The sequence below is a fragment of the Larus michahellis genome, chromosome 1, assembly GCF_964199755.1.
Source record: "Larus michahellis chromosome 1, bLarMic1.1, whole genome shotgun sequence".
NCBI lineage: Eukaryota > Metazoa > Chordata > Aves > Charadriiformes > Laridae > Larus > Larus michahellis.
In genome coordinates, this window is record NC_133896.1 from 123,318,382 (window position 1) to 123,343,367 (window position 24,986).

Genomic DNA, 24,986 nt, shown 5'->3' on the forward strand with positions numbered 1-24,986 from the left:
TGGGCCTGGGCTGCACTGCACAGTTCTCACAAGGGAAGTCACCCACCACAGACTACATGCATTCATGCACATATTTGATGTAAGATGGCTGCACGTAGCTTGTTTGCCACTGAGTGCTGCCTCTTTCTCCAGCTGCACAAGCCTGCAGGGAGCAGATACCTACCAGCAAAATGCTTTCCATCCAGGTATCCATGTCAGCAGCTGCAAACCAAGACATCTGCTCAATGGATCTACCCAGCGCAGATACACCTCTCATGGCTTTTAGCTGCTTTACAGAAGTGGAGAGAGGGCTGTGGGCTCTTACAAACAAGGTTTGGGTTCTGTGGCCTGCAGGACCAGGGCAGCACTTAGTGGGTGAGAGTGGGAGTGCCGCAGTTGGGTTGCACTATATGGGGCTGGAATGCTGTACTGCACAGTGTGGCGGTGAGGAGTGAAATCCCCCGCCATAAGCCAGTGCCTGAATACCTTTCTGTGTTTTGTTGCTCTTGTTTTTCTCCTTGTGCTAACTGTCTGACCTGACAAGCAGGCTTCCCCTTGACGTGGAGTCAAAACTGCTTGCTGAATAACACAATTCCATCCTTTGCTTGCTGGCTGCCTGCTCGCCTTCCCCCTCCCTCCTCTTTTCCCATGAAAGATATATTCTTCTCTTCTTTTGTGCCCAGATCTGCATGCGTACTCTTTGATTGCCAAAACTTTCCCACATTCAATAGTTTGATCAGTTCCCAGATGTTTATTTGCATGTATATGTACATCCCAGCACTCCTCCCCCCACTTTTGTAAAAACATATAAATATTTGAAACAGAAAACCATGAATGTAATTTCCCCACTTTTGTTATTTTTACGAAGTACTTCAAATATTGCAGTGTGGGGGGAAAAAACAAAACCCAGCAGAACCCATACTAAGATGTAGCCTTGTTACTTGTGCATTAATAAAAAAGGATTGTACGACTGTACTAATTCTAACTTCAAAAGGAGTTTAGTGTTATGTTCCTTCAGCATATGGAGGGTTTGTTTGATATCGACTTGATTAGGATTCTCTTGGGATCTATTCCACATCCTGCCCATTTGTTTCCTTAGACAGATATTGTACATGATCCCCCTCGCTCCCCCCTGGAAATGGCTCATTGCCCTCTGTCTGAACTGCTTTACAAGGACGGTTGTAGGGAGTGTGTGGTAAAGATGACAAAGCCTGTGGTGCATGCCAAGCAGGGGATGGTTCCTATAGGCGAAAATGCAGTCTGCAGACACCCTGCCTCCAAGTCTGACATCAGAGGCAGCTTTTCCCCTTATCTCCCAGCACTTACAAATATGCTGTTAGGCATATCTTTTGCGTGAAGTGCTGGGTTTGAAAGCTGAGACAGGTGCAAGGAAGGATGAGATGCATGGGCAATTTAGGAGCTATGGTATACGTGGGTACAAAAAGAAACCGTTCAGCAAAAGAGCTGGCTTTCTATTCTGGGGTTCTGTTGCCTTTTTGTGTCTCCTTCACTCTGAGATACTACTCAGATGTATTTCTTCTTTGTTCATAATACTGGCAACTTTCTTCTGGGCTTGCATAGAAATCAGAATCAGAAACAGGAAGAAATTATGGGACTGGCAAGACTGGGACCGATAAAGGAAACCTAAAAAAAAAAAAGGAGTGACTTATTTTTAACAGGGTGGGAAATTGTTCCTGAAGTTACTCTCACATGGGAGGTGACTCCTCGTTACCTGCAGAAGGTAATTATATCTTCTAACAGATCAACTCATATAATTGGGGTCAAAACCAATCAACCAAACATACCTTTAGGCAGAAGTGTTCTTTTTTAGTTTGAAAATGGAGTGTAGGATGAATGCATTAGCAAAGTAATAGCCCCTCTACAGGGGTTACTGGTTGAAATATTCTTGCAAGTGCCATAGAGAACTTTTAGTCTCTTCTGGCCTTAAAAGCAGTAGAGAAAGTAGGAAAAAAATCCACCTTCCAGCACAGACGAGTCTGTATTCTGTGCTGATGTGAAGATATGGATTTATTGAGAAGGTCATTTATTGAAAGGACCTGGGGGTGTTGGTCAACAGCCAGCTGAATATGAGCTGGCAGCGTGCTCAGGTGGCTGAAAAGACCAATGGCATCCCGGCTTGTATCAGAAATAGTGTGGCCAGCAGGACTAGGGAAGTGATCGTCCCCCTGTACTTGGCACTGGTGAGGCCCCACCTCGAGTACTGTGTTCAGTTCTGGGCCCTTCACTACAAGAAAGACACTGAGGTGCTGGAGCATGTCCAAAAAAGGACAATGAAGGTGCTGAAGGGTTTAGTGAGCAAGTCTTATGAGGGACTGCTGAGGGAAACGGGGTTCTTCAGCCTGGAGAAAAGGAGATCCAGGGGAGACCTTATTGCTCTCTTCAACTACCTGAAAGGTGGTTGTAGTGAGGTGGATGTCAGCCTCTTTTTCCACGTAACAAGTGATAGAACAAGAGGAAATGGCCTCAAGTTGCAAGAGGGGATGTTTAGATGGGACATTAAGAAAAATTTCTTCACTGAAAGCGTTGTCAAGAGTTGGAACAGGCTGCCCATACTCTGGAGACATTTAAAAGACTGGTAGATGTGATGCTTAGGGACATGGTTTAGTGGTGGACTTGGCAATGCTAGGTTTACGGTTGGACTCGATCTTAAGGGTCTTTTCCAATCTAAATGATTCTATGATTCTTTGATTAGAGCTCTGTGTCAACAGGTCATTTGTATGGTCAAAGGAGAGAGTTCAGCACCATCTGGGGATGATTTGTCCCATATACCTGGATAATCTTTCAATGTGCTGTCTCCTTTCCTTTGCCTATGAAAGATGGCCATGCATCTAATGCAGCATCATCTGGTAGGTACCTAAAGCTATGTATGATGAAAACAGGTCTAAGAGCTCTGGTTTTAAATCTACACTACATGAATAGAGTGATCTCCCTTCCTTCCACTCTGTCTTGCCCTGTTGAATTCAGCAGGGGTTGACATGGCTGCAGGGGCCAACATGAACAGAACGAGTTGCAGGGTCACCACCCAAATTATTCTTGTTATAGAGAGGGAAAAGACATTAAGAGGGAAGAGGCAAGAGGATGCAAAAGTACATGGTTTTAGTGTAATGTAACCCATTATTTTAGAATATAATTGAACCATTAATTGGACCTGGGTGTTAACTGAGAGGCGGATATTCTTTGGTAGTATGAAGTAATTATCTACTGCCATTTCTCTTTTTGCTGCCATGCTTTCAAGCCTAGCTCAATTATCTGTTATTCCACACAGTCTATTACTAAGGTCAGCCTCTGCAACACAGTGCAAATTTCTGTCAGTTTTCTTTTGTCTTGGTGTGGCTCTGTAGCAAAGACTACGAAGAACTCACTAAATCTGTCTGCTGAGCCGTGGGTAAATGGTCTGCAAGAAAGAGGGTGTAAAGCCACATTGAATAACAAGAATAAAATAAAATACTGAATATCTTCCAGTCAAGTCAGCACTATGCATATTTGTGCTCTGAATGAGAGAGGACCCATGGAAACAAAAGATGGTGTTGTGTTGCATAATTAAATGTTCTCCCATACCGTATGTGCTCAAGCAGGTGGGAATGTGAAGCTTTCCTGGACCTTCTGAATAAGCAGATTTCTTAATTTCTCTGCTTTTCTCCCTGCCACATCCAGTAAATGCTTTGACTGAAGTTGACCCTCGGCATGGAAAATTTCAGCCCAAGCAGTTAATCTGATGGGAGTTAAAACAAGCTGAAAATGTTGCTGTAATGGGAATTATAAGGCAGCTTTAACAATAAAAGATACATCTGGGAACTTCAATTGGGTTAATTTGGCCACATTTAAATCCACCGTGAAGCTGTATAGATGTCCATAACTACTTGTGTTTGCCTGGATGCTAGATTAGGGTTTAGGACGAGTAGCCTCAATATTTGCTTGCCCCTGGACAAGCAGCAACATCACATTTTCTCCCTCTTTTTGTCTGAAGAAATGTGTAACAGCAGAGGGCAAAATATCAGGCTGTAAACAGAACTGCTGAATCTTTTGGCTAGTACGTTTCCTGTGAGCTACAAGTTAGGAAATGCCAGTGTGAAAATTCTAGCTGTCATAGCATCCTGAGCTGCCCGTCAACCTTCTGGCCTGGAGTAGCCTCTGAGCAGAAAGAAAACTGCAAATGAGAAGGTACTGCAGATTAACAGAGGAGATGCTGGTGACTGAAAGTGGAAAATCCTGAAGTATGCACTGTTCAGAGGGGTGATGCAGTTCAGGCTCAGTCCTCCCGCTCCACTGAAATTTCACCTAATCTATACTGTAGCATCAATTAATGCCTAAATGCTAGTAACTAGCATCCCTTCTAGTATCTTCACAGATTTAAAAACTCAACTATTTCAAAGCATGAACAAATCGCCAGGTTAAATGGAAAATCCAAGTACCATCTCTATACTGTGCTCTATGAAACTCATCCCAAACTTTCCTTCACGATCCATGAGGGTGTCTTTAACAGGGAGTAACTGAGAATAGATTCTTATAACCAGGCCTTCTGGAAAAGTGATAAAGTCTCCTTCAGTTAGAAAAGGCACTGTCAGTACAGCTGACTTTCTTAACAATACTTGTGGGGGTGTTTAATTATTCAGTTTATTCAGAGCAGGATTACCGTTCTAAAAATTGTTGTTCTAAACAATAATGAGTTCAATCTAGACTATGTGCAAAAGCCAGAATTCAGATCTTCAGATATAACCCACAAAGAACATTCGAATGAGTAGTCACACCACATTTATCCTCAAGATGCTTACCAAAAACAAAGCTAACAGATTAATAGGTAAGTTTGCCATTAGCTTTGCATTTCATTCTATTTACTTCTATATTAATTCTTTTTATCTGATATGAATTATTTTGAAGCAAGAAAATAATTTTTTCATGTGCAAGGTGTTCTTGATATGTAAATACAGGTAATATGCAGGAAACACAGGAAGAAGGATAAAGTGAAGAACTTCATGGGAAGGGAGATTCAGTTAGAATAAAGTTGCCATAAGATGTGAGCTTTCTTTTCTCCTGCAGGAATGGGACATGAAGATAATAAAGCTATTGTTACATGTGCTGAATGCATTTAATATTTTTAATTAGGATGAATGGGGAGATGGTAGAAAATTCCTAATGGTGCTGCATATTGCTCCTTGTCATTTCTTTTCCTACCAAAATAACTTGGTTTAGTATGAGAGAACCACTGCAGGCTTATTTGCCTTGCTGAGTTCCTTTGCTCCTTCGGGCTTCCCTCAGCTCCTTTTTTTCCCCTGTCATTTTGAGACATTAAACTGTTTTTAATCAATGTGCGATAATGCTCAAGGCTTCATTAGTGTCACTTGGCTCTCCTAATGGTTGCCCTTTTATATAATGAAGCAGGTCAAATTATAGCACCAATGTGCAAGGGATCTAGGCTGCTCCTGTGCTTCCAGGCTTCCCACAGTACTGTCAGCCAGGCAGCGTGGTCTCATGACTGCATGCTGCTGAGATCTCTGCATTGTCCTTGTTCGCTTTTGGGGTTGCCGACAGGCCAAATGAAACGTAGGTGGTGGAAAATGAAAATGAAATGGTGCTAATCTAAACTGCCAAGATGCAGAGCGATTTACTTTTCTTAGAAAAAGTGACTCTTCCCTATTTAACAAAGAAAAAAGGGAGAAAGGAGGCTGCATCCTCTTTTTTTCAGGGAAGCTGCAACTCAGAGCATCATATGACTTTTTGCTACCCAGTTATTTTAGGCCAGTTATTACTGAGTTTGGAGTGGGGTTTAGCTCTTGCTCTCCCTTTTAAATTCACCCTACTCAAATAGAGCACAAGTATCGGTCAATGTGCACAGAGTGAAGAGTATCACATAGTGTCCTGCAGTAAAGTATGAGAAAAGGCAAGACAAGACCTTTTCCCCCTGCTTGGCAGCCGCATGCTGATGGAAACCTGTGGTAGCGCAAGAGGAAATAAAATTGAGTCAAGCACCAATTTGCTTGCCTGCAGGTCTTTCTGGTACCTGGGTGGAAGACTGTCCAAGGAATTGGGAAGGATGAAGGAAGAAAGACTGGAAGGCCTTGGGAAGAAGGTGGTGGGCAGAAGATTCAGGTTGAATAATTCCCTCCTGTCAAGGAAAAGGGATTTTAATACACTCCACTTTTGATAAAACAGTGTTTGGAAGTTTTATAGATGTGTGAATGTTCCTGGTCAGGCAACCCATATGAATCTGAATTTTCTATTTTTGAAGAATCTGAATTTTCTATTTTTGAAGTACATTCATGGTTGTAGCAGAAGATACCTTGCTTTTACAAGTTAACTTAACACAGGACATGAACACAACTTCAAGTAAGAGAATGAATCTTACATACTTTCATGAGTATTTTAAAGGTTTTTGCTGAATTGTCCTCACAGGGCTTTATAGGGACCCAGCTGCATGGAAAGGAATACGCTTAGCAAGATTGTGCTAGGGAAGAGAGGAAGCATTGCTGTGGATTTCACACTTGCTGCATGCCAAGTGTGATCTGATTTCCTTAGAAAGCTTCCCGATCCCTCTTCTGCCATATCGTGCCTGGCAGAAATGTTGTACTGCTCACTTGATGATTCTACCACCAATGTGCTGTTGTCACCGATGGCTCCTATTTCTTTAATAAGATGTTATTATGTGTTATTTTGACAGTTCATCATCATCTTGGTGTTTTATATAGGAATCTGGATATTAGTTTGGCTTTTTTCTGAGGACAGAAATATTATTGCAAGAGTTTAGTTCTCAGATTGGCTTGAGATGTTTTTCTGTCAATGTGACTTACCAGTTTCTCATTTGCAGTGACAACTGTTGAAATATATTTTTGGGTAACAACCAAAAGAACCACTTTTGTTAACAATAATAATGAGAACAAAGCTTCTATGTATAACGAAAACTCCTGCTAGTAGCACAAGCAATAGGCTATGGTTTCTTGTGGAGTTGTTTATTGTTTACATGCTTACTTAGGACATCTGATGCACCCGTGTGGTCTATTTATCAATCAGTCAAGTCTCTAGGGCAGCTTAGATCACATTGCAGCAGTCATTTTCATGCTGCTCAGGTATACGAGATCATGACTGATACCTGTACAGAACATAAGGAAATTTGCTTGGTATTCCATGACACAAAAAACAGCTTAGCTTTTGATCACTTGGAGGAAAATGAGGAGGGAGAAAGGAGCGATCAAGGAGAGAATGGGAATAATTAAAGCCATTTGACTGATGCCTTCCTGTAGTTCCTAACTGCTAAGTCTGATATAGCTGTTTAATTTCAAAGGCAACTGAACTAAGTTTCCTATTGATAGAGCAGAGCTTGGAACCAACAAGACAACGGCATGCAAGAGAGAAATGACTGATTTTCTCCTGGGTCAGCACTAAGCACTCTCAGACTTAAACATTTTCTGTAGATTATGCTTTTAAATAATTTACATCCTCAATTCACTAGTAATCCTGAAACAGAAGAAATGGAAGCCCTTTCATCACACTAAACATTTTGGACTCGGGACCCCTGGGGGAAAAGAAGGGTTTATTTCTGTAAGAAGCCAGAATCTGCATAAGAGAGCTGTGCCTCGGTGGTGACAGGGCACCTACCACTTTGGACTGATTTTGTATCCACACTCACAGTGTTTGATCAGAATTTACTTCCTCTCCAGTAACAGGACTAGGGGTGGCAAAGGAGGGAACAATGCTTTAAGAGATCTTCTGTCCCTTCCCTGGAGTCCAGACCCTGGGGTTTAACTCCCTTTCTACTCTTCAGTGGTCCCATTACTTGAAACATTGAAATTATATGATGGATGTGAATGGACACATGTGACTGAGTGAAGATAAAAGGAAAAAAAAAGGCCTAGGAACAGATGTCAGTCTTCTTCCTTCTGCACCTTTCCCAGGCTGTAACTTGTGATTCAAAATGGGGAAGCACCTATCCAAAAAAACTGCTTTGAGGTAGTCCAACAGCTCGTTGGTTCCAGAGACTGCAAATGTCCCTGTTCCTACATCTCCCCCTTGGACTGCAGAGCAATAACTTAAATGGCCAGGACATTCTTGATTGGTAAGTCAAACAAATTTGTCCATGTCACTCAATGGACAATCACGTTCATCTTTTCAGTTGGCTTGTAAAATTGATTATATACTCCTGGCTTTAGCTCTTGGGTTTGCTTGTGCTCCGTGAAGGACTTGTGAGACTCTGAACAAACTGCCATGCTTTGGCACTAATATGACTAGTGCAAAGAATGGGCCAGCCATCTTCTCCAAGTTTATCAATCCTCTTCTAGATCCTCTTAAACTTGGAGAATCCAAAAAAAGTTGCTTCTCTTTTGATAATAAATATTGTGAGTATATAGGGGATGGTCTTAACTTCCATCTTTTATTGGTGATCAGTGAAGGGAGGAGGAGGCTTTTTAGACTCAAGGTAGGTCCAGCTTGAAAGCACAGCTGATGGCACAGGATCAGGGTCATGGCATTTCCTAATGGAGAAGTTTAACTTTCATTTAACAAGAATATCAGTTCCCAAAGAGCTGACTAGCTCAGAAATCAGCACCTTTTTCTTTTGCCCAGCCCTTTATTTTGCCTCATTGAACAAACCTTCCTTCAGGCCTGGACACTAAAGGAAATACTTTGCTACAACTAATGTTCTGCCTGCTTACCCAGCTATCACATGGACTTCAGGCTAAGTTCATGTGCACAGAATTCAGACATTTAACCTTTCACTCATTAAATTGCCTCTTGCATGGAAGCAACAGCTTTAGCTTAAAGTGGCTGGGTGACAAACATGGAAGAAGGGACTCTGTTCTGAAATCACAGTGTAAGAGGAATACAATAATAGCTGCAAAATACACTTATCTTCTTGTGTGTCAAAAGGGAAAGATAATTCAGGGAACCAATGTTGCCCCTCAGTTTTGTGTCTTCTCCCTTTACCCTGAGAACTCTGTATCAAGTTGTGATGCAACCTGTATTATTAAAACTGAATCCCTAGCTATATGAGTCAAGACAGCAATGTCCTGATTCAATGTATGTCACCCGAAGAATGTCACATTGCATTCTCCTCCCTGAAATAGTTACAGTTATAAAGAAGTTCTGCTATATTTTCACATGAAAGAAGCCAATCCTAATGACTGATGAAGGATTCAGCCAGCAGGCTGCAAAACTCTTAAAAGCTTTTTTAAAGGGCTCTTCAGAAAAAAACTACTAGGAAAATGACACACATGGGTCTTCCTTGGCTCCTGGTGTTGGAGTCTTAGCAACTGGTATGTTTCCTTCTGTATTATTTAGGTAAGCTCTCACCACAAATCTTTCCTCATGAGTCTCTTCCTTTTGTGGAGGGGGATGTTGTATATTATTTGGAATAGAAATATTTCTTATCTCGCTATGATACAAACCCCAGTATATAGTATGTGACGTGTTACATGTGCAAAACATTATAAGTAACCAAAAGGCTTTTAACAGAAGTATTTTTCAGACATTTTTAAGACTGTTCTCCGATTATATTCCATATTCAGTGCCACTAGATGATACATTGCGAAGATCCCGTGGGCTGAGTGCACTACACTCAACAGGCTCTCTTTGTTCCACCACTACATTTCTTTCTCCTAAAAGTTTTCTACAAGAGTCGGGTTTTCCCTCACAGGCTTCCCTTTCACTCCTCTGACTGGTCTGCAGCCAGCCACGTCAATGGTAGAGGCCAATGGCTCTGTGTACTGGTTTTGACTGGGATAGAGTTGATCTTTATAGCAGCTCGTATGGTGCTGTGTGTTGGATTTATGACAAGACAGTGTTGATTGATAACACCGGTATGTTTTAGCTATTGCTGAGCAGTGCTTGCACAGCATCAAAGCCTTTTCTGTTTCTCATACAGCCTGGCCAGCGAGTACGCTGGGGGTGCACGAGAAGCTGGGAGGGGACACTGCCAGGACAGCTGACCTCAACTGACCAAAGTGATATCCCATACCATATAACATTGTGCACAGCAAAAAGCTGGGGGAAGACCAACGGAAAGGTCTAAACACATTTACCAAGAGCTAAAAGCCTAAATGACAGGATTCTAAGCCAAGAGGGCAAGCATATGAGAGTCATTTGGTAGAACACATAACTGTTATTCTTCCACAAGAACAAACTGTATTTTGAATACTTGCTAAGGCCCTTAGAAGCAAACCTCATATTTAAAGTTTTTGGAGGTAATTTAGTAAAGGAGCTTAGTTGCCCTTAATAATATATTAGATGTAATTACTTCATTTCTTTCTTTTATTATCTTCCCACATGCAACTTCTTTTTCTGCCACAATTAATGAGTGGTTGGACAAATGCAGCATGCAGACATGCCTCTGAATGTCCTACCCAAGAAGGTGTAAACTACAGTGTTTTTTTTTTATTTGTCCACAATTTTCAAAATTTGCTGGTTTTAATTTGGAAGGCTAAGATGCTTTTAAAAAGCTTTTATTTTCACTTTTAAGGGTCACAGAGGCAAAAGCAAACCTACAGCTAACCCCTACAGTGTATGAGGAGAGAAGCACACCCCCCTACCTCCCAGCTGCCTTGAGTGGATGACCTGTTTGGGACATTGTCTGAAACAGTGCTGCCTCCTGCACTTTTGCTACAAGTTTTCAAGAAGGAGGAATTTCTGTCAGATATTACAGGAAAGAAATGGCAACTCTTTCTTTTAGCAAATCCGCGTTTTCCTTCACAAATAGTCATATGAAGCATGTTCATCTGTAAGAATTATGCATGCCGAGGTGAAGGTTATTGGCGTGGGTTTTTAATATGAATATGGAAACTTGCAGTTGAAATGAATACATGCAGCCCTAGGCTACATCAGCTTGGATGCCCATGTCCCCAGATTGTTTCTGTAGACAGCAGAGGGAGAGGATCTCCTCCAGAGGTCCCTAATTCAGAGTATCTAAAATGGGTCCTTAAACTAACCTATGCAGAAGCCTTGGAAGAGAAGCTTTCTGACACGGTACTGGAAGTCAGGTGGTGTCACTGGTTATTCTGATGCTTCATAAAATGCCCCCTGGACTATGTCAGGTAAAGGGATACAGCTTGCAAACTTCAAGAGAAGGATAAAATTAAATTGCTTAGTAATAAAAATGGGTGGATTTTTCAACCAGTCAGTGTTTGATGGTGCTACAGTGAAGTTTCCTGTTTGTCCGTATTTTATGGAGGCAGGAAAATGAGAAGAATTGATTCTTGTAAAGGAATGATGGGCCTAAGGGACTACAGATTGAATTCTCATTTGCTGGCTCCTGTACCATGTTAGGTAAGAGTTAGCTCATTCCATGAAGCAGCTCCTGATGACTGTACCCAGCCTGAGCACCAGTGTTCCCACTGTAGTAATTAGTAAGAAAGTATGAGAAGCTTTCAGACCAAGCTATAGCCTACAAGACCATAAGGACTATAAGTGGAAGCAAGAATATATGCACAAGCATGCTTTAGCTCTAAAATGCAAATTAATAAAAGTGCCTTCTTGATGACACAATTCAAATGACATTTAATGAAAGAGGGTGTATTTTGATGTGGCAGGCTTGGAAAGGATTTCAGTGATAGTTATGAAAACAAGACATCAAACCCCCCTGAAAATTACTGATCTGCATATGAGTATCATATGCCACTAAAAAAGATGAAGATAATCTACCTCCCAAGAGGAGTAATTGCATTTTGGAAGGTGAACAAAGGAAGAAAGAAATATAACGATTATATGACACAGTTGTTTTTTTCATTTTTTGACCAGCAGACAAAGAGCTGAAAAGTGTCACAAAAATCACACACACACACACACAAATCCCTCACAAAACGTGATGTTTGCATTTTGTTTCTAAGGACTTTTTCTGAGTGGCTGAATCATTCTTGGTGCTTCAGTAAAAACCATCAGATAAGGCTCTCAGGGACTTGAGGTCTTTTGGGGGGAGGGAAATTTGGGAGTGCTGGGCTCTCTCTGGCTATTCTTTTGGAGGGAGCGAGTTTCAGGCATTTGGCTTCTGTTTATAGCTCTGTGCTAACCAGCTGTCCGTGTATATCTATACTTGCATGTATTTGTTCATGTGCATATGTGTATTACTTTTGTCTGATAAAAACAGGTACAAGATGCTGTTAATTCAACAGTTTGGAATACAGAAATAAAATAAAATGGCATGTATTATTAATATTACTACTAATGATAAGCAAGAGCATATGCTGTATTTCATGTCCACTTTATTGGAATCAGCAGATTCTTTGGTGTATTTGGTACTGTCGTTTAGAGTACAGTTTTATTTGCATTTCATGGCCAGCAGTTCCACTGCTGGAGTTGCTCTGCCAAGTATCATAAGGTGCTTCAGGGCAAAGTTTGACTTGGATCTCTTCTTGTCTATGCCTTAGTGCTGGTGTGGTACTTCAAGAGACTGATATTTCTGCTTGTATGAGTGACACATTTCACCCAGCTGCCAAGCACACAGTTCCATCTAGAGGAAAAAACCCTCTGCTTTCCTTCAGAAATATTTCTTGCTATGAGCTGGCAGTAACAGACAATTGTGGGCTCTTAAAATTCTGTGTCGTTCTTCTAGCACTCTGGAGTAAGGGTGGTTAGGCTTTTTGAGTGCGCATGCCTGAGGGAGAACGGCAGAAATTCTGGATCTTCCCAACATACCATCTACTTGTCAGAGCGACTGCCAGCTGACATGGAGCTGTATTGTCTGCATTCTGAGTCTTAGTGCTATTTCTGAGTTGCCTTCAAAATCGTTACTCTCCGCAAAGGAATTCTCAGCACACTGAAAAACACTCCCTGTACCTAAGCAGTCTTTGGGAATTCAATGAAAGAATCACTCCAGGGCATTTCCAACTGAAGGCAGTAAGAGCAGCTACTCTGTATTTGCTGCTCACTGATTAGTTAATGGCAGTTTGGCACATCCCAGAGGGCCTATTCTAGCACAAATACAGAATTCTGCATCTCTGGCCCGAGGGGATCTGCCAGGCCTGTAAGGTGCCTTGGACTTTCTCTCCCTCTCTGTCAGGAAGCTGTTAACGTATTTCATGCTGGGGAGCTGTGAGTCCTCTTTGCCTTTACCCACCTTTCTGCTTGAGATCTGCCTCTGTTGCAAATATGCATAGAAATCTACCCGCTTGGAATATTTGTTTGAATCGAGCATGCACGCAAACAAGGGAACAGTTGGTGTGCATGCACTAATCATGAAAAGTAAAATTGAGCTTCTGAACTGTGTGTTTACTGGTGTTTTTCATTCCCAGCTTAGAGGTCAAATGGACACCAGGCTGCTTGCAATTTGATGGAGAGGTGATCACACCCAGACTCCAAACAGCACGTGAACTACAGCACCTGGTGAACCAGACTTTGTAAAAGAAAAGCAGTTTTGCTTGTCAACCTGAAAAAATGTATTTGTCACTGCGTAACACATATGGAGAAGGTACTGGTTTTGGTAGGCATAATGCAATTCTACCATCTCCCTATTCCTACTCCATCTTTTCAAATGAGATGAAACACAGCTGTTGAAGAAGGTAAAATATAGCAGCTCATTCCTTACTTGTGAGCTGAATAACAGGATTAGGCTCAAATGATTAATACTGTATTCGTTTCCTGTGCAGTGTGTATATGAGACTAGATTTCCTCCCAGGCTAACTGGCATATTTACACTATTTGAGGAGCTAGCAGTGAGCATTTGAGGTGGCCTGAGGTATTTCTAATTGCAACCTTACTTACTTTTGTATTGTGATGTGTCCCAGAAGAAGACGGTACTTGTGCCCAAGGCACAGAACCCAGGAAATCTGTTCCCCACATTTCCATAAACATCCTTTGGGATCCAGCAAGTCTTATCATCAGATTAATTTTTTTTTTCTGGCATATGTCCATTGAAACTTGGAGCCTTGGATTTTGTTGACCACTTCAAACACACATATTTCTGCTGCAGTGCACCACAGACTTTTTGAAAATACAAGCCTATGTTTGCACCTCAGGGGGCAACACTGCGTCACCCTGCAGTCCTAAGGAAAGGTAAAACTAATGTTTCTGAGGAGCTCAAATAATATGGCAGTGCCTTTAAATAACAAAAATTAAAATATATTGAATTCTCGTTGGCAAACATTCTTATTAAATTGGCTATTTTCTTTTTGCCCTCAAACAGCTAAAGACGTATTATTAAACGTAAGCAAATACAAATGCTAAGTAATATGAAGAGCTTGACTCAGACCTAGAGGTAAAGCTGGAAATAATTCTGTCCTTAATCCACTCTGTAGTGCCCTGTGGTAACATCATGCCAAAAGTCTAATAGATTGCTTACATCCTCCTTGGGTAGCAGAGCAAACTGGCCAGGGCACATTTTCACTGCAACATGCATTGAGATTCTTATTACACCCCTAATTGGCTTTTAAAAGAGCTTTTACAAATTTTATTATTATTACCTGATTATTGCAAGACATTTCCTTGCTGTATAAATGATAAATGGAAACGCAAGTTCAGGTTCCTTATGGAATACACAAACTAATTATTTTACCTTTGCACACTTAAGTAAAGCTTGAGGTGCTATCAGAAGCTTCAAACGGTAGGCTCTCTAGTCTTTTGTTTCTGTATTTATGTCTTTTTTTTACTTTAATCACTAAATTCCTTGGCTTGGGGAACTTTCACATGTAGCAATATTTAGAAACTATGCACACAATACATTGGTATAGAGTTGGATTGATTTTCAGGTATGTGGAAGGCATTTAGTTATTGAACTCCTCTTTAAATATTTGTAAATATTCTTCTTGAAAATGTATAGATAACATATCATGTGTGTAGTAAAGTTCTTTAAAGACAAATTAGTGTTACCCCTCCTTATGCTTGTGGAAATGGAGTCAATGGAAGAGACTGTGAGGCACTGAGATTACTGAAAAGTGGCAGAACAAAAGAGGTATCAAGTTCAGACTCCCTGTGAGATCTAGTGACTTTTTTCAGCATTTGTAGCCCAGATGAAAATGATATGTATGCCGTGGGACTGCTGCAGTGCTTAATTGATTGACCTCTCCAAAGCTGGATAGCAGCTGGTATATGAAATGTTGCTATTGCTGGTCAATAGCTGGGAGAACTTTAGACAGTTGCTGCTGTCTGTAGACATACTGCCCATCATCTCATTTTCTGCTACTAATTGGTGAACCTGGTTTGTGATCAGCTGCAGGATCAGCTAAAGGAACAAGTATGTTAGATGCCTTTGACTCATTCTTGAAGCATATATGAATTTCTGCCAGATTAGCTGACTGTCTTCTTACTGTAGTCCTGCTTATGATTTTTCAGTCGATAGGAATGGAATAATTCCCCTGGATTTGTAACTTCAGTGTAAAATAGGCAGAAAATCTGGAATGTGTGGAAGAAGTGGGTTAATAATCAGTAAATAGTAAAAGAAATAAAGCTCCAATACTTCACTGCTAAATTATCGCTTGCTCTCAGTTGTATAAGTGGTTTTAGTTTCTCTGATCCTGTGCCCCAGGGCAGGGACTGTATTTTCAATTTCTGTAGAGTATACAGAAATGCTTCTTATCATGCTTCTTATCAGACAGCTTTACAAACAAGTTATATTGCTGCTTGTGATTCTGTCAAAGCTGTGAGAGTGTGAACTTCTCAGAATGGTGAGTTTACTTAAGACACTGCACTTAAAAATGTATGTATGTTCCTTGAGCTACATTTGAGATGTCTTTCCTAAGACTTCTGCTGCAACCATCAGGGTGTCTCTAACCCTAGTCTGGTACAGTGTTAAATCAGGCAGATGGTCCCGGGAAAGGGATCTGAAGGATAGAGGTGAGATGCTCAGGGCCCCAGTGGGTCAGTGAAGAGAGGGATGTGCCTTCACAGGAGGATTCACAAAACCCTGCAAGCTGAGCTGCCTTTACTGCCACTGAAAGGGAAAGGAGCTGACACTGCTTAGCCCAGACTAACCACTTGAGTAATTATTCAGTTTCTTAATTGATGATGGGGTACGTCTGAGCCTGAAATGTCATGGAGACTGCTGATTATTTGCCTTAAAATGCCATGCTGTGCACTGCAGTGATTGGAGAGCTGCCTGCTGGGCAGCTCAGAGCTCTGGGCAGAGCCTCTGAGAATGACCTCCATAGCAACGTCTGGGAACATCCTTAGTTTTCCCAAGACTTTACCACCCTCTGCCAGATCTGTCCCTTTATCAGGCAGATTTTGTGCCTGGTGTGAACTTCCAGGCTGTTGCTTTTTTATTCCAAGCCAGGTCTAAACCAGCTGGTTTAATGCTAGCAGGGAATGCTCGCACGAGTTATGGTCACAGCAGGGACTGCACTAGAGATAAAGCCTGAGGCTCCAGTTCAGCAACATAGTGCAATGGTCCACCCACACCATTTAAGCTGGTTGCATGATCAGGACCTTAGAGTCTGTCCTGGAATACTGGAAAGAGTAAATGCCTATAATGGCTAATTAGATACAAATTGTATTGATACTTTCTTGGCTAATTTACGATAAACAGAGCTGTGATCTTACATGACCTTCATTTCTCCAGAAAGGAGGCTTTTATATTTAGGAGGACTCATTTCAGATGAGAGTAATTTAATTATATGAACAATTACAAATAGAGAAAGGGTAAACAAGGGTACGGGTAAAAGCGGGCAAGGGTAAATAGTTAGCCTTAATAAGGTGGTGTGTTCCTTCACATGGGCAACATCTGTCTCGCTTCCCTCCATCCACTTCTACAATGACTGCTGATTTATTTTATTTCTAAGGGCAGAGCCAGGTTTCAAATATTATTCATAGAATTGTAGAATAGCCCAGGTTGGAAGCGACCTCAAAAGATTATCTGGTCCAACTTTTTGTGGAGAAGGGAGCCAGATGGGATTATCTAGCACCCTGTCCAATCACATCTGGAAAATATCCAGCAATGGGGACTCTACCACATCCTTGTGGAGGCTTTTCCAGTGAATGATCTTTCTTACGGTAAAAAATTTCCTTCTTCTGTCAAAATGATGTTGAGATTTCCAGTTCTGCTTCTATTTTCAATGATCCAATGCAACAAGACACTCCAGAGTCTATTGCAGCAGGAACATGGACATCTGTAAGTTTGGCTAGGAGGGCTATTAGTTCTAAACCTCTATATTAGAATGTTTTATTAGGAAAGTAGCAATTAGTTTAAACTAGGTAACTGCTGACACAGTTTGAAGCAACAACAAAATTATGACTGATAAAATATCATTAAGCATCTTATGAACAGGTGAATTTGTGCTATGGTCTTTTCCCGAGTGTTTATGAGAGCTTAGACATGAAAGATGGAATGCCTAAATCCAGCCTGCAGTTGTCTATTTTAGCCTAGGGGAAAGTACAAACGCATTTTCAGAGCGGAACATCATGCTACCCAGAGCCATTACAATTGTAATGTGAAATGTTATGGTAGGCAGTTCGTGCATGTTGTTTGTTTGCACAAACATTGTGATCTATTTCAATTTACTTTATTCTTGTTTATATAATGCATTGTTAGAAACATTCCCTTTCCTCTTTTCTCGGTGTTTCCTCCTCACTGTGTGTAGTATGTGCAAGTACTGTTCAACCGTGACACTTGCCTTGAACTCGCTTGGTTTATAGGCTAGATTGAAGCGGTCTCCAGACAGGGTCAATAGGCATCAACCTCTCTTGCACCCAGGAAGAATCACTGCTCCAAATAGTTGTCAGTATTGTAGATGGCACAGTGTTGGAGGCACAGTGTTTTTGCCTTGCAGGGGAAATTTTGGCCTTCTAGACCTAGGCATATGACACTAACTCTACTGAGAGACACTGAGCTACTGAGGGATACTGGATCCAGGGGGACCATTCAAATGAGAATATGCTCTGATTTTTTTTTTTTTTTTTTTGTATTTATACATAATTTCATTTTCTGTCTGTTAATTCATTCATAGATTATAGCTCTGACCTCAGAATATAAAGTATCACAGATTCTGACATGTTGTTGCACCAACTTCAGCATGAGTGACTGCCACTGCCGGTACCAGAAACCTGCTCATGCCTTCATAGCAGTGAGTTCCAAAACCAAGATCCCTATGGGAAGAGTGGGACAAAAGAGGCTTATGATAGACCTGTAGCCTTTATTTATAGACCTCGCAACAGCTACTGAAGAACCTTTGATTTAAGAAGCACCTTTTATCTGCTATGTAACTTTAGATTAAGTGAATGCTTATTTTTCAATTTTGTCTGGGGTTTATTTCCAGGCATTTTTTTTTGGAAGAACTCTAGGTTTTTGCTTAGTACTGACGTCAACAGTGCTGTCACCAGAATCTTCTGTTTTCTTTGGAAAACCTGATATCCTTGTGATGGGGGAATAGAATATTCTCCTGGCCCTTTCACCTCCAATCTTGTCTGTGGTATGGAAGGGAGCTCTCAGCAAGTGAACCAAGGACAACACACAGGAGAGCGGTGGCTTTCCACGGAGGCTGAGACATTCATGCCAAGTTCTGAATGGTGGTGGGAGATGTGACCACCTCCTGTGTGGAAAGTACTGAAAGAGGAAAAAGGTGATGATTCAGTTTGTATGTTCCCAGCTGAGGGCAAAATGCATCACAAGCCAAATGTAATTTCTGCACTTGTCCTTAGAAAATAGTGTGGGCATGAAATACGACTCAGTGGGCTTCCTTGGTGCAGAAGCCAGTGAGGGAATGCAGGCAGATGGAAAGCTATCAGAGAGGTTGTTTTTCATTTTTTCCTTAGGAATCTCACTTGTTAGAGCATTGGTGCCATACTTCCCAGCCATCCTGTGATATGAGTAATGCTACCCTGGGAGCAGAATGAGGCAGGGAGGCGTGATGGGAAGGCAGGCACTTGTTCACCTTGTTTGTCTCCATAAAGTGTCGTGATGGGCTTTTTAGGCTGAGAAAAGAATATGTGCATATAACTTCCTATGAACGTGCACAGAGACAAGACGAAGCTCCTTCATGGTTCTCACATGTACAGCTGTTGGCTCCGAGAACCACAAACTCTGTCTGCCACCACGCTGCTTGTGTTCTGCTTGGTTGCACTACTGGGAAATAATGACAGCCCGTAAATGCTGAAATGAATTTTGCAGGGGAGCTTGCAAGCGGACCTCCATAGATGTGAAGCTGGAATAATCAACTGCTCGTTACCACATGTTTAAGAGGACCAGGACCTGCAGGACCAGGAGGGATATGGGAGCATGGGGATGAAGTGGACTGGCAAACTTGTCAGGGGAAGCTTGCAAAGCACCTTTCTCAGCTGCTCCTGGCTTTATCCATTGCATTTGCATAAGCACTAAATCAGAACAGAAGTTTAAAGTCTCCCAGACAGCAGTGATTTGAAGTACTGCCTATGCAACTTTTTTGAAATATGCATGTAACGAATTTCAGCTGATACATTATTAATTTTGGTAATGCCACGTCTCTAGCAACCTCAGATGTATGTAGTAATGAATGCGAATATTTAGAAAATTTGTTTTGTGCGTGCATATGTACCTGCCTGTGTACACATCTATGTGCATGTCACATGAATTTGACTGTAGCTTTTTGTAAGCACTGCTTAAGATTCAATCCTGATGCATATTGGAGATAAAAAGTTTTGTATCAATTTTTCCTTTTAACCATTTGGTTCCTGTTTAGTGACCTTTTCTTCCTAATGCATTAAGGGAATGGAAATGAATGCTTTCACTAGCTATTTATAGGAAGAGTCTTTAAAATAATATTTAAGAGGGGTTTTTCATGGAGTATTTTATTTATATTATAAAGCTGGAATAAATAATTGCACACTATACGGAGCAGCAATTCCTACTTGTCACATTTTTACAGTCTTCATAATATTTATCACTTTTAAAAATTTGAGGAATAACTGAACTGCCTTCCATCAAAAGTAGCTAGAATACATCTTAAAATGGCAATTCATTGGGGTGTTGCCAATGTAGCTGCAAAGCTTTCTATCATTTTCTGAACTGTTTAATAAAGCTAGTGGCAAATAATAATCTTTGGTGACATACATTTCTGCTCTTGGGATGCATTTAGTGAGGTGAATATAAAATAATGTGAAGTGATGATTACAGGAAGAAAGAACAAGGAGTTACCCCATCAGTCTTCTACACTACTATAAACAGAATGACTGCTGCAGTAAAATAACACTCTGTTAACTTTGTCACTTTATTCTCAAGATGGTGCTAAAGGACTGTAATCCTTTTAAATATTTTCAGTTTTTGAGGGGAAACTACAAAAAATAAAGATTTTGCTTTGTATTAATTGATACCATGGAAGAACTAATTGATTCCTTTTTATTTAAAAGCTGTAGATGTATATGTTCTTGGAGTGACTCCAGATCTATTGGCTTTGTGAAACAGACTTTCCTTACATTGAAATCCAGCTTCCAAACAGACAGTGTAACTGTACTTCAAGATCATTTTAAGATTAAAATCTCATTGCTTTATTCATAATATATGGGGAACTCATCTTCATTAACTCAGGTTTGAGATAAAAACATATCAATGTGTTGAATTTTTAGATGGAAACACAGTACAAAGTCGTAATCTTTCAATAGTTGCTGGATTTTACCATGACTCCTGTGGGAATTATCAGCACTGAGACCTTGGAATTCTAAAGGCAGGGGCTTTCTGTTGCATCACCCTTGGCAGAATGCATGTAGAGGGCGGATCCTTAGCTCTTCTTGAAATGGATTTAGCTCATTTGGGGAAATTTATGTCTGTTTCTCTTAATGAAATAGTAAACTGGTTTACTGCTGTTAGGTTTTTTGGAAGTGAATATGATAAATCACATCACTTTTCTGTATGTGATTATCTCAGGTGTTGTGCTAGTGCCTGTCGTATGTGGTTGTAACTGGTGTTGCTCACCTTGATGTGAGGACTGAGTGATGTATTCTCTGTCTTGCAGGCAGCGAGAGATGAAAAATTGAAGTCCCTCTCCCCTGTATCTGTGAGAACATATTCCCACTGATTGTCTCAGATGACTTTTCATATGATGTGCAAAGGCCAATACATTGCCAGCTCACCTTTCTTTGATGTTAAATCTCTAACCGCCATTTTAACAACAGCGCTTGCCACGTAGATTTATTTCAGTTTATGACGACTAGTTTATTTATTCTTTTAGACCAAGTGGGCAGAAATAGCCCAGAAATTTAACCAAAAACGGAAAGAGAATTTTTTCCGAATAAGATTGTAGTGCAGTGAACAACTGACACCATAGAAGGTGCAGAGGGCTCTGACAGCCTTCTCCACCCCTACAGCAAGCACAGGTATCTGTCATGCTAAGGTAGCTTAATGCTCTCTACTGCTTCCTTCCTTTCTTTTTTTCTTTCTTTTTTTTTCCTTTATTTTGGGTGGGAGTATTTCTTAGAAAAGTTACACTATCTGCACCTTTTTGCAAAGAAATTTATGTCTGACTGGAGGCCAGGAGTGCCTTGTTCTGGTCTGATATTTATCTCCCTAGCATTGTCTCAGTAAATGACTTCTCCTTACCACTTTCTGTCTGTGGTTTATGCCATACAAAGAGGCAGCATTCCTCCAAATCCATCCAGTGTTTTATAGCACTGGGTACATTGCTCCAGCAACTCACTTCTTTTAAAATAGAGTCTGAACGGTCTGATGAGAAATAGATACAGTGGAGGTGTCTGGTCATGACTACCATGCTTTCTTCTGCCAGAAACCATTGGGCCAAGAAGGAAGTGCATTCTTCAGGGGTCTTGCATTAGAAGTTGTTTGTCAGCAAGGGCTCTTCATTAATGAAAGCTAGGCCTTGTCCTTCATGGGATGGGGCAGAGCTGGCAGCAGAATCAGATCACGGGTTCAGCAGCATCTCTGCCCATCAAACCCACTGGCACTGCATTTCAGAGCAAACTGTGCCTCTTTCCTCTTGAGTATCCTGATTGCGTAGCACAACTACTGGTGCACGGCTAACACCACACCTACTGCTATTTTAGTGTACTTTAGTTCTCTAGTGCTTGGTTCAAGCAGGATGAGAGCTGCCTCCTGCCACTTAAGCAGTTATTTTTGTGCCACGGGATGGGGGAGGGAGTCTGCTGCACTAGTGTGGGATCTGTATTTTAATCTGCTGCTGATGGAACATACACACATATTCCATCTGTATCCCATCATTGTATAATGACAGGTAGCTTCCTCTTCCCTTTTAAAAAGAAGAGCTGGTATGCAAAAATAACTGTATTAAAAGATCTTTTTAAAGCCACAAAGTTAGCAAAATTAGGGCTTGAATACTTATAATATGGTCTCTAATTGTATTTTGCTTTTTCTTTGATGTTTACATTTCTCTGATGTTTAGTGTGTGAACCAGGGATATGCAGTGAAAAAGGCGGCTGGTTGTACATCTAATTTCTCTTTTACTCATAAATTTCACAGGTGTATAAATAATGACTTTGTAATTAGGTGGTCGTTTAGTTCTTGGTCCCTAACTCACTTTTAGTTGTCCTTTTTGGAAGCTTACAGAAATACTTAATTAAAGTTGTGGTTGGCTGTCATTAGAACCACATGCTCTTCATTTCCTGGGTGCTCAGCTGAGACCTGGAGACTCTGGTTTTAATCTCAGTTACCAAGCCTTTGCACCTGACATTGCTGTGGCTTAGCACCTTTGTCAGAAGGCCAACTGGGATGCAAAGGAACTGGGGCTCAGGACATCAGTAGTTGTAGCCCTCGTCTCCGGTTCCTTTGGTGGCCTTTAGCAGGTAACTCCCATCTCAGTTTCTGTCAGCAAAGTGGAGACAGAAATAATTTCCTTTATTGTCTACAAAGTACTTGGATACCGTGTCGAAAGTCCTGGGGGACAACCCAGGAGGAAACATGTGAGCAAGTGGTGTGACCTTGGCAGGTTAGTACTGGCACTTCCAAACTTGAGGGTGCTCTGAAAGCACAGCTGCTTCAAGCCTTTTTACTGCGGACTGATGGGCACAGAATATGTATAGACACAACTGCTTTTTCCTTGCTACTCTCAGGTGTCACTGTCATTTACAGATCAGCTGTACATAGTTTCTCTTTTATGTTACTGGCAATGTAAGGTTTAAAGCCAAAACAAATTCTCACCCAAGAAGCCAGCCCATCACCACCTCTTCCAATCTAATCTAAGGTTGTGTAAAATACATATACATTTATATACAGATAAATCTGTGCACATATGTGTGTGTATATATCTCAATATAAGATATTTAAGAAATACTTTGTGCACATGAAAATTACTTTATTTTAAATTAAAAAAAGTCAGGTCTTTAATCCCTAGTACATCAAATGTTACCTCTAGTTATGTGGGAAGAGAGTTGAGGAGGGTATTAAAGCCTGAAATTACTGAGCTGTTTGTAGAAGTAGTTAGTGAACGTGGGCAATAATCTGCTGTTTAAAAAGCAAAATCCCTGAGGATTTTGAGTCCATGTGTTCAGTGTGCATGCATGGCATGTCTATCTAATAGATCAATATTTCACAGACCAAGAACAATTTACATGACAGACTGTAAATTATAATGGCTCCCAAACCAGCCAGTATAAATGGATTCTAAGCAGTGTGAATCAATAACAGACGCTTCTCTAATAGCTTCCCCAGTGCTGGTGGGAGACAAAAGCTGAAACACCACATCTGTTGTTCTGTTGCCACCTCGGGAATGCCTGATACTACATAGCCCATACAGTTCTTTGTTCTGGTCAATTTTTTTACATTTTCTATTGAAAATCTTGGCAGGGTAACCTATAGTCCTGTGTGGAAACTTAAGATCCTCACTCTTTATGCCAAAGCAAATCAAACTTCTGCTACGTACAGGTGTACAGTTAGCGCTTATTTAAGCACAATGTGCAATTGGCTTCATAGCCAGATGTCAGGAACAGGACAGTATGGTTTTGTTGGACACATGGTTTTGTCTCCATTGGTAAGTTTCAAAAACATAATGATGATTAAGTTGTTAATACTTCTGAAATGCTAAGTGTTGATCACGGGGAGACAAACTGTGGCTAAGGTTTTCCAAAGGGACACAGTCTGCCTCAGACAGCCCTAATTCTCTGTCTTCTTCTGCCAAATCATTCACTTGAGCTACTCATCTGAAAGTGCTCCTGCTCAGTTTGCTAATAGCCTCTTTCATACAGACTCTTATTCATTCCTGATGATCCTACTATGCCTTCTTCCATGACACGCTGCATTTTTTCATTTATTTTGTGTGGGTTATTGGTAATGAAACAGCCTTCCCCTCAGAAAAAAACAAAACAAAAAAGCCCAAGACACCCCAAACAAACCAAAACCAACCAAAAAACCCAAAGGCAACTCCTCCTTCTCCAGCAATCTCTGATTCAAGAACTGTGTGGTTTATATACATCTGTTGGTGAAAGGAGTGAAAACTTCCATCCCTGCCATCATTGTTCACTTAGCCCCACTCCCATTAGCCTGATCCTTCTCTACCAATAGTCACTCTACTTCTGATCCCTGTTCATTGTCCCCCACCCTGCTGCATAGTGGTTTTGAACCTTGAGTTATGTGAGGACTTGTCTTCTAGTACCTGTACTTTCAAAGAGGTGCGGATTTTATGAGGTTATACAGGTGAAAATAGGATATTAAGATTCTCACCATTCTCTTCCCCCCTCCCAACTTTTCTCTGTTTCTGTTGAACTGTAATTAATTTTCTGATTTCTAGTTTAATTTTCTTGTTCTATCTGACAGCTGAATGTTAATATGTCTAAGGAAGGATTTCTTACTCCTCCCTTCCAAAAAACCTCTTTTGTCTTCATTCCCAGTTCTAGTCATTGGTGTGAACAGAGGGCTCTGTTATTTCTGTCTCCATAGCATTTCATAATTTCAGTATCTTCTCTAATTTCCCTGTTTTTCCCTCACTTCTTCACTACTTGGTTAAGTGTTTTTATAATGATCTTATATGTCTTTTCTATCTAATCACATCACTAAAACTGCTGTAATACACGCTCTATGGAATAACATAGACTGAAATACAGCCTGCAAAGCTGCTGCTAAGATTTCCCCTTCCTTGCCTCTGCACATGTATACTCTCGCACCGCTCCTCCACTGTTCACTGTTGCACTTGTGTTTCCAGTTTTTT

General features: G+C 40.9%; 1 protein-coding gene across 2 annotated transcripts in view; it reads right to left on the reverse strand.

Moving 5' to 3' along the window:
* Window positions 1–24,986, reverse strand: part of KCNJ6 (potassium inwardly rectifying channel subfamily J member 6) — a 162,938-nt gene that overhangs the window by 73,959 nt on the left and 63,993 nt on the right. The gene's annotated exons all lie outside the window — the stretch shown is intronic.